This window comes from Podarcis pityusensis, assembly GCF_964106645.2.
Source record: "Podarcis pityusensis genome assembly, chromosome: 10".
Lineage (NCBI taxonomy): Eukaryota > Metazoa > Chordata > Lepidosauria > Squamata > Lacertidae > Podarcis > Podarcis pityusensis.
Genome location: NC_138035.1, coordinates 40,544,824 through 40,561,061, shown reverse-complemented (window position 1 = coordinate 40,561,061; position 16,238 = coordinate 40,544,824). Strand labels below are relative to the sequence as shown.

The window sequence follows — 16,238 nt, the reverse complement described above, 5'->3', positions numbered from 1 at the left end:
GCTTAATTTTTGATAATATACTAGATCAGGATTGTTAATTTTAACAGTCTGTAGTCACAGCAACATACACAACAAAGCACAATGTTCTGAACTTAGAAAGCACCTTGGAGAAAATTGTTCTGTCCAAGGGAGTCTTGATCCTCCTTCATAGGCCACAGTGGTCTCTGACTGGCTCCAGCATCATTAGCTGCTTTAGAAGACATTATAATCTCACAGTAGTCTTCAGACAGCTACCTTGTCTCAGTCATTTCCAGCTGGCTGTGCGAACTCCTAAGAAAGCTGCCTTGGGCTTCAGCTGTGTCTTGATGAGACAACTGTAGGCCTATTCAGATGAAATTCTCCTTGTATGTTCATGAATGCATGGTGAGGCTGTTTGTACACACCTCTGGTGACCATGCAATGATCATTAGTCTGAAAAGAAGAAGAGTTTGGACTTGATATCCTGCCTTTCACTCCCCTTAAGGAGTCTCAAAGTGGCTAACAATCTCCTTTCCCTTCCTCCCCCACAACAAACACTCTGTGAAGTGAGTGAGGCTGAGAGACTTCAGAGAAGTGTGACTAGCCCAAGGTCACCCAGCAGATGCGTGTGGAGGAGCGGGGAGGAGAACCCGGCTCACCAGATTACAAGTCCACCACTCTTAACCACTGCACCTCGCTGGCTCCCTATGTGTGCTCATGCAAGGTTCCAGCTCATGAATGGAAGCATGAATTAATTAATCAAGGTTCCCATTATGATGGGAATATGTCATGGCATAGAGCCCTTTCAGAGCTTGGCCCTCAGGGCTCAGCTAGCAGGCATGTTGTGCATTCAGTGAGGAGATGCAAACTAGTACAAGACTTCCACTACTTATCATATCCCTATCCTTCCTTCACAAACATTATCAAGACCTCCTTCTTTCTAAAAGCCTTTCTGAATCAGTATTCATATCCTCATATCTTCTCCATCCCATCCTCGACATTCATTGTAAGTTTTTGATGCCGCTCCCTATTTTTATTCATTGCAAGCCTTCTCAGCAGGGTTTCTCTATCCCTTATTACACCCAACACACTGTTGACATTATAAACATATGTACCAATGCTTGTGTTGATTAGGTCCTGCTGAAGTTCATGCTGTTTCAGTATTAACATTCTTATTTGTCAGAAATAGAAGCATGGGAGAGTAATTTCAGCAAAACGAGGCCAAAAGGAAAGCACATTTTTTGGGGGAAACTCCATTTGTATGCAGAGAAAGCACAGGAGAATATTAAGGAACCTCAGACAACATCTCAATAGGTGATAATTGTACAAACTGTAGACTGTGAAAAGCTGATTGGAGGAAGAAGCAAATAACATAAAATATTCCAATGTATTAGCAAAAGATGAGTATTATCTTTTAAATAAATTTAAGTCAGCGAGGCCAAATAAAGTCGACTACAATAATAATGATAAAAAGCAGCAAAAGGAGGCATATCCATTGTGCAGCTTCAAAGGAAAGTCTCACACAGATAACGTTTCAATAGGAACACTTTCAGTATTTTCTGAATGGGTTTCCAAATGGGCTATGTGGATTATGCCTAAATGCTTGTGCACTCTGCTCTTTCAATGAACTGTAGCGGGCAGCGGGACAAAATCCAAAGCAGAATGAAGAACAAAACAGGGGGGGTGAAGTACTGTGAATTTGGTAAAAGAAAAATGTGTGGGTAAGCCATGTGGTAACCCAGCAACCCTGCTTAAAAATATATCCAAGTTTGTCTATTGCTTCGGTAAAGGTGACATATGAGATGCAGTTCTCCATTTTAACTTGGCAGTGGGATTTTCCATCAGTTTTAATATCTGATGCACTGTCTTGGCTGTGTTATAAGTGAAGGGAATTGCAGTGGGTCACACAAAGAGGTACAGACTTGTTTGTCTTCCATAAGTTTGGAATGATGTGACTGTCTGTGCCTTTTCCCATAGTGCATATGAAGATAGGGAATGGCTTTCAAAAATTGTGTCAAAAAACACCAGACCGTCTCTGTGCATTTAGCTTCATTGTAATTGCCAGAAGCCTATGAAATGGCTTATAAGAAAGAAGCTGCTATTGTAGCACCATACAAATGTAGAGGCAGAGAGTGAGGGTAGCAAATGGCCTTCAAATGTTTTTGAAGAGCCATGCTATCTTTGAAATTGGTATAATAAGAAAGCAATGGAACGGGCTGTGTATATGTGTAGAAAGGTGAGTACTGCAAGAACACTTGCTCTTAAAATAAATTCTATTTAGGGCTAAATATATACCCATATGAAGGCAATGTAAAAGAATGGGGCCAATTTGAACTGGATGCAAAAAAAATTATTTTACAATCCTTTCGGACAAAATTCAGGCTAGAGAATGAGCCCTGCATTCCCATATTACCTTTGAAAGCCCTCTGACTGTAGGGACCAAAGGGATTTTTGTTGTTGTTGTTGTTGTTCTCTGACATATACATATATGTAATCAGAGCCATCCCACCAAGTTTCTGTAATGTCTATTATATCATATTTGCATCCTGTATTAAGAGCTCAAGTTCATCTCATTCATTTCTCATGCTCTGTGCATTAGTATAGAGACAACTGAAAGTCATGCCTCCCCCGCCCATTGCTTTCTTCTTTTCTGCTCATTAACAAGTTCCTGTGCACTATCCAAGATTGGTTACAGAGTGTTTCATTAAATTTGTCTAAAATGAGATGGTAGTAGCAATAATAGAGTGCAGAGGCAAGCAGGTAGCACATGGGAGAAAAACAGAGAGATTGGTGTGTGGCCTTATAGGTCAGTTGTAGAGCATCTAATCTGAATGTGGAATATCCCAGGTTATGATCTTGGCACCTCCCAGTAGAGTTGAAAATGTATCCTGCTTGAAACCCTGGAGAACTGCTACCAGTCAGTGTGCACAGTACAGAGTTAGATGGGCCAATGGTCTGATTCAGTATAAGGCACCTTTCTATGACCAACTTAGCAACATTCTATTTATATAAAATGACTATATATTTATTTATACCTTGCCTTTTTCTGTGACAGGGACTCAATGCAGCTAACAGATAAAATAAGAACAGCTAAAAACATTGGGGGAAATAATTTAAAACCAATTAAACACACCCACACACCTGATATACACAAATGTGAACCTGAATTTTATGTTTTGTGAGTCATCCTTGTATAGGACATCTGTCTCCACCAAAGATGGAGGTGAGATTATTTCCTGGTGAGATTATTTCCTGCCTAGAAAATATTTCACAGAACCTAGAAGAAACAAACATTGAACTCCATATAATTCATAACCTATTTGTAATAGTTAACCCAGCAGCTTACTTTGGATGTTCTATCTCCCTCTTTGCCAGGATTTCTAAAGTTGCTAATACGAAATTACATGTTTGTAGACATTATCTGTTTGTTTTTCTTCATGAAAGCAGAAACTCTTCAATGTTGCTTTACCATTTTGACTTACAACCCAAGTCTTCTTGGAAGAATATTTAATAAGCAAATTGTAATCTGCATTCCTGCCCTAATTAGCTGTACGTACAGGCACCCCTCCACTTACACACGTTCCATTTATCTAATCACCCATCAAAGCAGCAAGCAAAAGGCATTATGAAAGATCAAGGGCACATTCCAACATGGCAAAAGATGAAAAAAATAAACCAAGAAGGATGCGGACCGAAATCAATGAAGTGTAGGGCCTTTGGAGAGTCCTGAGAGCCAGATTCAGAGGCCTGGAGGGCGACATTTAGCCCCCAGGCCTGCAGTTCCCCACTATAAGAAGAGCCTGGATCAAAGCAATGGCTAGCCCAGCATCCTGTTCTTACAGTAGCCAATCAGATGCCCCTGGTCTACACTGACTGGCAGCAATGCTCTGAGATTTCTCTGTTTCCCAGCACTATATGAACATGTCACTGACTGAACATGAGACTTTCTGCATGCAAATTGTGTGTTCTATCACTGAACTATGGGTTCCCGTCAAAGCTAATTGGAGGACTGGGATATGGAAGCCCAGGAGTGCATTTTTAACTTTGAGGTGAGTGGAAGGAGTCAGTTCAGAATATTTATGATGCATTTGAGCCAAATTAACTTTCCATTCAGATTAAAATGAAAATAGCCTTGGTTTCCTTAAGAACAAAACTTTGCTTCCTGAAAAATAGTTTTCCACAGACCCAGGACATCTTACGAGAATTCTTTCATCTTCTGCACTCAATCAGCTCCTCATAAATGTGTGGAACTGAACAGATGGGTCTGTAATTTTTCAGGAAAAAAATAGAAAAGAAATGCAAGTCAGAAATTACCAAGGGGCTGTATAGTTAGAGGACAAACTGAGAAAATGAAGTGGTGAGACACTGGAAGTTCATGTGGAAGAGGCTGAAAGTTATGTTTTTATATCTTCTTCTTTGGGAACTGAGAAAAGGGTTTTATTTCTATAAGAATGTAACAGATTTTTATACAGAATCTAAGATTTTCCAAGCTACTTTGTCTGACCTGAAATGTTGGTCCCGTGAAAATGCTGGAAAGAACCCTGTTAGCTATAGAAGAACATTTCAATAGTTCTACAATGGATGGGTTCATATTACTAAGTAATCCCATGTGTAGAGTCAGAAAGATTCAGGACCATCAGATAAAAAGCATTTTTGTAGTTCATTGCAAGGGCTTTTGCTTTAACCATTCTCTGTTATACAAGTGTGTTAGGCTGTGAACTGAGCAATAAAGGAGACATGGGGAACCTGCAGCCCTCCAGATGTTTTCCAGCTACAATACCCATCAGCCCCAGAAAACGCCGGCCAGGGATAGGGAAAGACAAGTCTGCATTTGAATGGGAATGGTCTCCCAATGTTCACATTTCTTTTAACTTTTCTTTAACGTGCACATTTTCACAAAGAATTATTCCACAAAGAATTATTCCACAATGTATTTTTGTACGGATACACACACACACACACACACACACAAAATACATGAATTGAGCTTTATTATGGTCACAGACCAGGATTAAAAAAACAATTAGATAAAATATCAGTTAGGATTTTTTGACCGATAATTGTTAGGGCAAATGAGGACAAGGAAACAGGCATAAAACATCCAAATAAAATACAAGATTAAACACAGATAATGGATGGATAAAAAACTAATAATTAAAACAGATAAGAGCTAAAAACCAACAAGGACACACAGTTAAAACAACTGTAAGAGCATAAGAACTAAAAGACTCACAGATAAAACAACTATAAGAGGCTGCAGAGTAGAAGCCTCTTAAATAGAGGACACTCACAACATTAAAAACTGCTGTGCAAATATGGTTAAAATGGACAATTAAAACAATGTACAACACTAAATTTAGAAACAATGTACAACAATAAACTGTCCCAGGGAGTTGACTCAGAATCACCCATGGAACCGTGTTTGGGGCTTTTCATGCCGGACTATTTTGAGTTGGGCGATGGTCTGTGCCTACAGATCTGTACACAGAATCTGGCGACCATCCAGGTCATCTTCTGATCTTTGCCCAACAGCAAAAGGTCAAATTTTTGCTTTTGCGGGAGGTCGGCGAGCCTCACCAGTAGGGGATCAATGAACTTACTGCGTGCCTCTTTATAAAAGGGACATGTAAAGAACAAGTGTTCTGAGCTTCCTATCTCTCCCAATGGAGAGGTGCAAAGTCTCTGAGCATACGGGACCCTTCTAAAGGCTCCATCCAGGACCGGCGAGGGAAGAGCCGAGCTTCTGGTGAGTTTAAAGGCCCTTCTTGCATCCCTAGATACGAGAAAGAAGAGATATGCTGGCGGTGCGGCTATATCTCTCTCGATATCTCCAATTCTATAGTTGGGGCACCTTGCACAGTCCTGCTGTCTCTCCGTGTCTAATTACTAATACATAAATTTTGATGGACACGTTACCCCAATACATGCATTTGTGTAAACATTACTTGGCTGGAGAATGGCACTGCAAAATTCAGGAAAGTGTGAATTTTAAAGGTTGGCTGTGTTTTGGTTCCCATATTGTTTCAGAACATTTGGATTAGTTTAGTTTGCCTTTGAATGCAATCTGAATCAAATTTCTCCCCCAGCCCTAGTCCTGGATGATGGTAGTAGCAGTGCAAAAAACATCTGGAGGGTCATAAATTCCTCTCTCAAACTATGAGCTAAAATCCCAGTATATAGTGGGCAAGTACAACAATTTGTGAAATGGAGGGGAGACATGCCCCTTCCATTCTCTATACGTGTAACATGGCAGTCATGCATGATGAGATGATTTATGAAATATTTCAGGGGAGTTGGAGAACTGCGTTGTCATATTCGGGGGTGTGAACATTGCAAAAGAAAGCTGCATTTCAGTTCATCCATTGTTTCCAGCAGTGTGAATGGGGAGTTTTCCATTACATGAGAACTGAACAGTTCTGCCCATCCCTAGATACACTGAGGTACAGTACAAATAAATCTTTTTGTGTGGGGGGGGGGGGGAAATGGAGAGCATTTTGATTCAATGAGGGTTCAATGAGAATTTAATGAGGACTGAATACAGCCACTGGCTATGGAATGCTGATTTCCAGGGAGACATGGAATAGACTGGAGTATCCTGGTGTAGGGGATGATTTATTGATTGGAACCCAGACCAGGACCACTCCACACTGTGCCATTTTGTCCCAAGTCCCCCTTGTAGAGAGGATATATAGTAACAATTTTCCTTAGAGCAACAAAAAAACCCTGCTCTTTAGCAAAGTGTCTGTCCAACTAAAGCAGACATTCATGCTTGCTTCCACCATCCTTTCTTAAAATATCTGGCTTTTTAGATCATACCAGGTCAAGCAACCAAAGCTTTTAACATAATAGGTAACATGAATATATAGCAGAAGTGTATAAACCTAGATCTACACATCCTAGCTGAGCAAATGGGTTGTTGTTTCTACATGAAATGATTCAAGCAGCACAATCTCTGTACATTTATGGCAGACATAGACACGGATATGAAGTTTGACACCACCAGATGTGTGTTATAACATGGCCACTAGGCCATAATCACTTTCCAAGCTCTGTGCTCTGCCATAGCGTCATGAGCAAATCTAGTTAGCAGTTTTCATCCTGGATATTCCCTGTTCTGTTCACAGGCTTGCATGCCAGACAGCCTAAAGGCAGCAGGAAATGGACAAACTGCTGATGATATTTGTCATAATGTGCCAGCTCTTTGAGTGTGATCACATCCCATTGTCCCCACTTGGCTTCACAGTGAGGTGTAAGTATCTGAGTTTTGATGTAGAGTCAAGTTAAGATGTGTTAAGTGTGTGGATGTTTTAAGGTGGGTGCAACGTGTTTATGACACAGGATTGAGAGCCATGTGGGGTAGATGATATATCTCACAAAATGCTGGAATGATCTTGCAGAGCCTATGGTCTCAGCACTGTCTGCCTTCATTTAGCCATTTTAAAGCTGAACAATATGAAATACTTAATTTTGAATAGTTAGGATGTTTTTTTAAAAAACAAGGGAAAAAAAGAACAGTTATTTTAATACAGGACAAGCCTGTTTCAAACACCACCTTTTGATGTCACACACAAACAGGATTTATAACCCTTTTATGAATTGCACAAATTCAAAAATGACGACAACTCCTAACCTTATTATCCTTTTAGTAAAGGAGGCTGCTCTATTAAGGTGAGAAGGACACTGCCCTGACCGAACTGTAAGGGTATTTAATTTAACTTAATTTCTTCCCAAAATCTTGAGTCACATTCTCTGCTGCTCCCCTCCTTCATGTCCTTCAGTTTGTAATTACAGAGACTTTTGGATATATTTCTATCAATCTCCCCTGTTGTGTCCAATCAGATATTTGTGCAATACATAATCCCTATGGCCAGGCCCCTCCCATCCATCTCCAGAAGAAAAACAACTCAGCTTTTAAAATAAACAAATAAATGCAATTTTGCCTGGATATTTGGACCCTATAAACTTGCAGATTTGGATGCCCCCACCCTCTTCTTTTGTCCTATTCAGGACAAGGCTGAGGACTATAACTGGGGTGCTGATCTGAGGAGACCAGAAGAGACTACCACAAACCCAATTATCCCAACTTTGTTCTGAATACAGTGCATTCAGAGGTGGGGCAATTCAAAATACTAGTAGTTGCTGTTAGCAGGGGCAGCTAAAATAGACGGAGTACAAAGAGTAAATCCTGGTAAAACTTTACTGGAGGGAGGGGAGCTGAACAAAACAATAACTTGAGCAGAAAGACGTGGGGGGGGGGCTTCCTTTTGACAGTCCTTGTTGGAAGTAGGGTTAGATTCAACCTACTCACAGCTAGGCAGCCTATCAGAGCTTGTGCTACCTCATTAAAGTTGATGACACCTTCCCTGGTTTGCTCCAGAATCTCCAGCCATCTCTTGGGCAGCTGACTAACACAGAACAAAATTAATTCTTACACATGCTGAATTATCTCTGCTGCTGCAGTTGAAACATCTGCTTTTCCTTCAGTCACGTATACACTGATAATTCATTTGATTTGGTTTGATTCCATTTTCTAGCTATTTTCATCCCCAGGGCTTCCTAGGGATGTTCTCCTATGGAGAAAAAATGCACTTAAAGTTAGAAAAACATTAAAATAGCTTTAATGGTTTTTCATTGTTTACATCAAGATGAAGCAGAGGAAATTGAAGGTGAAATCAATCTAAAACTTTTTATTTTGTTGACTACTTTGCATAAATAAAAATGTAAAGGTGATAATCTCTCCTTTGTCACAACAGCAGATGGAAAGTAGGTCTCCACTTTTCATTTCCTTCCATTTGTCAATTTGTGTCAGGCTCTTAATATATTAGAACAATTTATGATGCTAAATTTATCTTAGTGGCACAAGATAATGACACTGTAATCAATGTCTCTTTTGCAATTTCATTTTCAGGAGTATATAATTCAAGGCAATAATTCATCCAAGCCAAACTTGGCAATAAAAAGAAAAGGGGGGAACCAACCATAACTGTTTTCATGGTAGTGTTGACTTTTCATAGTAAAGGACTGTACATGAACCTCTGTGTCTCAGATTCTGAAAGCTATACAATGTTCTATCTTCTAAAACTTTCAGTTTAGAAAAAACAGTATTTGGCACTTCATTGAGGTGAACTGGAGTCTACATCTCTGCTTTGTTTAAAATAGAGATAACACCACGCTATGAGTCTTCTGTTAATGGCTGATCACATCACTAATGGTGCCTGGAACCAGCTGTTGATTATATATATTATAAAACTTGTTCCTTTGTTCCTTGAATCACAGAGGAAAGGACTTTGGAGATTCTGAATTTGAAAAATGCAGCGTGACTCTTAAAAAAGGAACTCATAAGAAGATAGTTTACATAGTGAGAGAGGATATTTTTCTGTAATGTCATGTATAAGATGGTTGAAAATGCAGTCTGGGCATCTTTAAAATATTGGTTATTGGTGCAGTGCTTTCATCCCAATAAAACATTCCTCTAATACTGTTTGACATTTGGTAGAATTGTTGATGATCTCCAGCACAGGCTTTACTTGAGATATTATACTCCTTTTTAAGTCTTGGAAGTGGTATGTGTCTGTGTTTTGTAATGAAGAGCACATACAAAATGTTTTGTTTCCAGAAATGCCTGTCTGAAATGAAGAACAGGGGAAAGTGCAGAAGCTGGAAGAGCTGGAAGCAAAATCTTTACAAATCCTGTTATGAGAAAAGGTTTATGTGAATCATGTCATATTGTTGCTTTTATGTAGTAAAATATAGTCCAACCTGATTGTGCTCTGAAGTCAAGAAACCATATGAACTGAGAGCTAGGGGTGGGACAGCTATTCCTTGTGTGGCCTATGGTAACCAGTGTGGAACATATGTAGCGCCTCCTGGATCAGGTCAATGGCTCATCTAGTTCAATATGCTGCTCTCACAGTGGTCAACCATCTGCCTGTGGGAAACCTGCAAGGAGAATCCCATCCTATGGTATTCAGAAGTGTTACTGCCTCCAGCCATAGGGGTGGAACAGAGATCGTTTCAGTTATGTCAGTGTCAGCTATCCGTATTCCAAACTTCAGCCCGAGTCAGCCTGAGTCTTGAGCCTTGCAGAGGGAAAATAAGTCTTTAAAATAGTTTGACTTAAACCACCTGTTTCATTGGCACAGATTCTGTTGGGTTGTCAGGTCACGTGACTGAGTTGAAAGAAATTGGAATAGGTGTATATCTCTCATTGCCCTGTCTAACTATGCCATACCCACAGGACAACCACCCCCTTTTTAACTTCCACTGGTACAGTTTCCACTGGCTGAGCTTTAGCATAGCCCTGGCTCAGCGAGATTGAGAGAGTTTTGCTGGCATATCCCCAGCTGAGTTATTATGAGGGAGCTGGATTGGATGAGCCATGGCTGAGCCCAAACTCAGCTGGGGCAGCCCAATATCTGCCTATTTCCTTGCTCATCCTGTTGAATCTTGATTTTGGATTGTATTGTTGGTTGGCTCTGATTCTACCTATTTTTGGTCTCCCTGCCTTCCTCCCTACAAGTCTCAACGGGCAGCCGCCGCCAAAAATTACGGAATGCTGTTGGTGCAGATCAATGCAACCACAAAGTACACCAAGTTTCCTCTCAGCCTTGATCTGCTATTATTTTCCAGTGGGTTCTGACCAATCCAGTCAGGGCAGCTGGATTTTCCATTTCATTTATTTTACTCTAAATACATAATGAAAATGGTAATATGATGCTTTACTGAGACATCTCGGTAATCTAATTTTAATTTTTTTGGCTCCCTGCTTGGTGATAAAATTTGCATAAGTATGCCGGTTTTAAAAGGTTTATTGGGGAACACGGGTGTAGTTTTGACTATACTGAAAAGAGGATTAAAAAAGAGACTGGATAGTGAAACAGATTCCTCTGCGGTATAAAAATTGTCAGAGCTCTGAAGAAGAGGTTTGGAATATTTAAAACCAATAGTTATTATTACACCCTAACAACAGAGAGTCCAAATGAAAGGGCAGAGCAGACTAGGTACTCCGCCACACCCAGAGCACACAGACATTTCAAAAATACCTTGGTTTAAAACCAGCAAAGTTGTTATGATTCCACCCAAATTACCTTAGGAATAGCCATTTTCTGAAGGTACTGTGGCTCAGCAGAAAAGTTTGTAAGTGGTATGTAGAAGCTTCAGTCCATAGCATCTCCCTTTAAAGGGATCTGATAACCCAGGGCTGGGAAAGCTGGGCCCATCCAGATGTGTTTGGCCTTCAGCTCTCACCAGCTCCATCAAGCATGGCCAATGGACAGAGATTATGCAACTTATAGTCCAGCAGATTCTAGGGGACCACAGGTTTCCCACCCCAGAGGTGACTTCTGAGTGAGTATCTGGAAAGCCTCTGCCAGCAGATAATACTGGGCTATGTGGACATAAAGTGTTGGCTAGTATAAAACAGGCTGTGTTTCCAATAGAAGTACCTATCCCCATCACTGATTTACAATTAACTGGGTTCAAAGTTGGGAGCCTATGGTGGTTAAACATGTTTGAAATTGGATTATAATTTTAATGACAATTGCACAGACAGATGGCAATTTCATAATAAGTTTTTCTAAAATTCCCAATGAAAATTCAGAATCCATCAAAGGAAGTGGAGAAAGCTGTCACATTTCTAATTCATGTGATGAAAGCTTTTACATAGGAGATGAAAAGCCAAAGAGCAATTTCACATGGCACGTCGATATTTCAGTGGTGCTTATTTGAAGCTTTCACAAAAACCACTTGGGGAAATTCGATCCTGCATGATCCACCTTCGTTGTGCTGTGTCTGACATGAATGCCCTGCTTACCATTCATTACAATGGGGTGAACCACATTTAATTAATACTATGAATGGATGGAGCACAGCTACTACCATCCATTACAATAAGGGCACACACAGGAAGACTTCCCAGCAGATTGTGCCTATAGTCTGTTTTGTTTATTTCATTCAAGATGTGCAGAATTTTGAAGATTATTTCCTCTGCTCTAGCAGCTGACTCACATCAGTGAGGCTTCAGAGAAGTGAAACTGGAAGAAAATGAGGTTGATGTATTAGGTTCAAACATTGGAGAAGTTGTAAGTCTTGCATTCTCTTTCAAACACCAAATGTTTCCTCAGCCAGTGTTGCGAGTTGCTTTGCAGCTCATGAGTCAGTCAAAAGAAAACACAGCATAATCCCTTTTTATTTTTTTGTCAGTGATAGTTCTTAAGGGGAAAAAACAAACAAACTCCATGAAGTCCTTTTCAAAGTAACCACACGCTACAACCTTCCTGAGACTATACAGATCTGTCTCCCTACCCCATCCCTTCATCTTTTTTGTTGCTTGAAGAATAAGAAAAACAAGGTAATAGAAAAAGTCATTTTTGAACGGGGCTTTAAAACACACACAACTAGGTTTGGTTTGCATTTCAATGCAATTCTACCTTATGCACACTTCTTCAAACAATAGGCAGACTAAAATGCACCTCGCCTTCAAAACTTACACTTCTACAAAATTTGTGTTGCAGTCTTCCAACCAAATAATGTGAATAATTAGTAGAAAGTGTGCACAAACATGCATATAATGGTAAACAATGTATATGCCTTGCACAGGGGAGAAATGCTTGCCAAAATACGTATACTAGGCAAAAATGCATGCAAAAAAGTAAATATTAGGAGAAAAGCCTACTAAAATCCTGATGATTTTTTTGTGAGTTCCCCCCTCCCAAATGCCAATGGGTGTGGAAATGTGGAGAACTGAAAGTAATTTTGGCAAACAGAAAACACTGAGAGAAACTGAAATCGACAGATTTGTCCATCCCTACATACAATTGCAGACAAGAGTCAGTGGTCAGCAACACTGGGCATCTGTCAAGGCCCACTTTGCAGCAGTGGACCCATCTCTGCTTGTTCACCTACCCTCTCCAAGCACAAGAAGAGTAATGAAAGGTAGCAGCAGCAGCAGCCTCCATTTCCATGCCCTCTGCATCATCAGAGCAGCAGTATGAATTGGACCCAGAGGAAGTTGGCATTTGAATGAGTAGCAAGAAACATGGTGTGAGGGGGAGCGAGTCCCCTGAGGACATCTTGCTTCATAACTGGGAGCTGACACTGAATGTTGCAGGTACAATGTTCCAAGCCACATAGGTTATATGGAGGCCCCATCTTACCCCCCTCCTTTTCTTCTTCTTTTGCACTTAATGAAGCTATTTATGAATGGGTAGCTGGACTACTTTAGGGCCCTTCCAAATCTGGAAGTCTATGACTCTATGAACCCTTTTCTCTCTCCCAGTTTCCCATCTGCAAAGTTACCCCAGTGGCATTTAGCACTATGGCAGTAAATATACTACTAACTGTTTTTCTTCCCCTGGACCCCTCTCCCTCCCCCAAACATCCCATGGGACTAAGGCTCAGTGCAGCAGGGCTCCCTACTGAGAAGCCGAGCATAAATCTGTACTGTGAAAACACTGCAGGGGGAGTAGTATAGGTGTGGAAAAGCCTGCCCACCCTCCCATGCAAGTGTGTCATTTGCAACCACAGCCTGGATTGCCACTTCAGATTTAAAAGGGGCGGGGAAGAATATGTAAAGGCTTCCATGCACTAAAAATAAATAAATGCATAATTTGAGCCTCGAATGGACCCCCATTTCTACCTGATTGACGGGACCACTCTGTGCGACAGAGTTCTGAAATCAAGTGTGTGATTAGCACTTCTAAACAGGCTCATGAAGGATCAGCCCAGCATATAGACTTGAGTGGGACGTAAAGGAGAAAAGGCCAAGTGGAATGTGTGTGAGTGTGTTTTTAAAGTGCAAAGTGACCCCTGCTCCCACTAAATACAGCAATTATTTCAAAGTGGTTTGAAGACTCCTTTGTGAACTTCAAGTGGATGCGTCTGGAAAATATTATTCATTGTTTGGATTCATGTTTCAAGGTATCCTCTCAGTTAAAAATGCATACAAATAACTTGGGGGGGGGGGAGCTCAGCTTCAGGGGCCCCCAATTCTGTGCATACAACACATCTATAAATCTGCCACTGTGTTTGCAACCTTTGTAGCAGAGCTCACTTCTGAGCTCATGGAGTTTTTCTGCCTATAAGTTATCTATATGAATGCTGTCTGCTGCAGTTTGGATGCTTTTATAAGATTTTGGTCAATGTAGGAAATTCTTAAATAAAACCGATTCAAGTAATAAAACCCCCCAAATCTGTCGCTGAAACAAAAGGCATGCCTATCAGCATTGTACACTGTGTATCAGTGTAATGTTTGGTATTATCTGCAGCCCTGATTCAAAATTGATCCATTTTCTTTGCTCTCTTGGAGCAGATTAATGGCAGGTTCATGATATCACATGGCCTCTAGTTGAAGATGAAACACTGGCAAATCCAACCTGTACATTTCTAGTTTGCTCGATATGAAGTAATCATAACCTTTCCCACCATTCTTGGCTTCCTCTACAGGAATAAAAAATATTGATGGTTTACAGCCTGGAAGTATTTGCAGCCAGAGTAACACACCATAAATGATGTTACATGTTCTTCAAAGATATTAAAGTATTGGGGCGGGGGGGGGGGAGAGAATCAGGTGAGGATTTCCACCCCTCTGCCTGATGGACTTGAAAATTCCACATAGATTTATTCATACTACAAAGGAACTTATTTGGGTATATGTGGTAATATAAATTGTTGTAGGCATTTCTCACACAGGTTCATTTCCTTTCTTTTTTGGGGCAGGGGGTTGGGGGGCTGGCCTGGCATGTGGAATCAGTGAGACAACATAGTATAATATGAAGCTACTCTGGAATTTATTAAAACCCTCATTTTTTAAAGCTTCCATGGCTAGCCATGACCATACATTCACAATTATACCAATGTGTGCGTATGTTTTAATATAGGAAAACAATGCAAATTTTGTCAAGCTTTGGAGTGCTTCTGGTATGAATTTAGGCATTTGATAGGATGGACTTGATTGACTTTCCGTGTTTGTTTCTTTATAACACATGAAATGAGGCTCAAAAACATTTCCCACCTTGCGTGTGACAATTTTGCAAGTCTGATACAAGAAAGAAGGAGTAACTCAAAAGGAAACTAAAGTGAAAAACTTGATTGGATCTTTCTGAAAGATTGAGTCTTCTTACTCACAAGGTAGGAGAAGATATCCAGATCTGAACAGAACACCAGCATCAGAGAAGATGGTTTTAACCCTTTTATTCCACACTGCTTCCCCCATCTCAACTCTGACTGTGAGCAATAATCACCAGGATCATAAAGGAGTATCATAAGAGCTTTGTTATGTATCTTGAGTTGGAGAAAATTATATTTTTTTAAAAAAACTGGTCTTATCCAACTTCTGTATTTATGAGGATAACAGTTATTCATTGCTAAAACACAGCACTCACACACAGGGTTAAGTACATTTTTGTAGATTATTTGAAGACATAAAATGATTTCCCTTTCATTTCCTTGAAACCCTTCTTTAAATTTGACTACTATGACTATGAGCCTCCATAGCTTCCCATTAGATTTTCTGCCAGCCATGTGAGAGATGTGATCTGTCCCAAATTTATGACCCAGCCACAAAGGTGAAGCCAATCATATGGACTAAAAACAGCCATATTTGAACTACTAGGGAAGTAAGAGGCAGCCCATTGAAACCAGTGATACGCATTAGGCATTCTGTGTACACTACACAGAATTTTGTTTCTTGGGTGCACATGCAGTTCATGAAGGACTTGAACTGCACATCCTGTTGGACACATTCTATAAACTGTGTATGGCTTAAAACACATCCAGTGTTCACCTCCAGCTGCCCATTGTGGGAAGACATCACTTGTCTTTTTCCAGGAAGCTTGTCTGATGTTAGCAATTGGCTCACTGTGAAGCTCCTGACAAGTTTCCAAGAAACTCTACAATTTCCTCTAACACAAATTGGGGGGGGGGGGATGGACACAATGACAAAGACTGTCAGGAAGGCCAGTGGTGTGATAATTTTGGGGAAATTGAATTTTGGGCTCTTCCATCCATTTGATTTGCTGTGAATTGTTGATTTAATATTCCCCAACGATACCAACCTTTCTATCAATAGCAACACTTCAGACCTATAATGCTAAGGGTTAAAAAAGAAATCTCTAATAATTCCAAACAAGGAAATTGCATTCATGTTTTTTGGGACTCCCTCTGTCCATAATATGTCAGTACCAAAGACTTCTGTGCCTTTAATTATTACTGACCTGGGCCATCATCAAGAAAAATAGTGATTTCTCATGTAATTAGGATTTAACAAGTTTCAACTTTTTGGA

General features: G+C 40.3%; 1 long non-coding RNA gene across 1 annotated transcript; it reads left to right on the top strand.

Moving 5' to 3' along the window:
* The first annotated feature begins 5,011 nt into the window (after positions 1–5,011).
* On the top strand, positions 5,012–9,178 carry LOC308457587. The gene is made up of 4 exons (XR_013977020.1): positions 5,012–5,704; positions 6,247–6,398; positions 7,083–7,207; positions 8,867–9,178. It is a non-coding gene; the product is annotated as an uncharacterized lncRNA (long non-coding RNA).
* Positions 9,179–16,238: the final 7,060 nt, after the last annotated feature.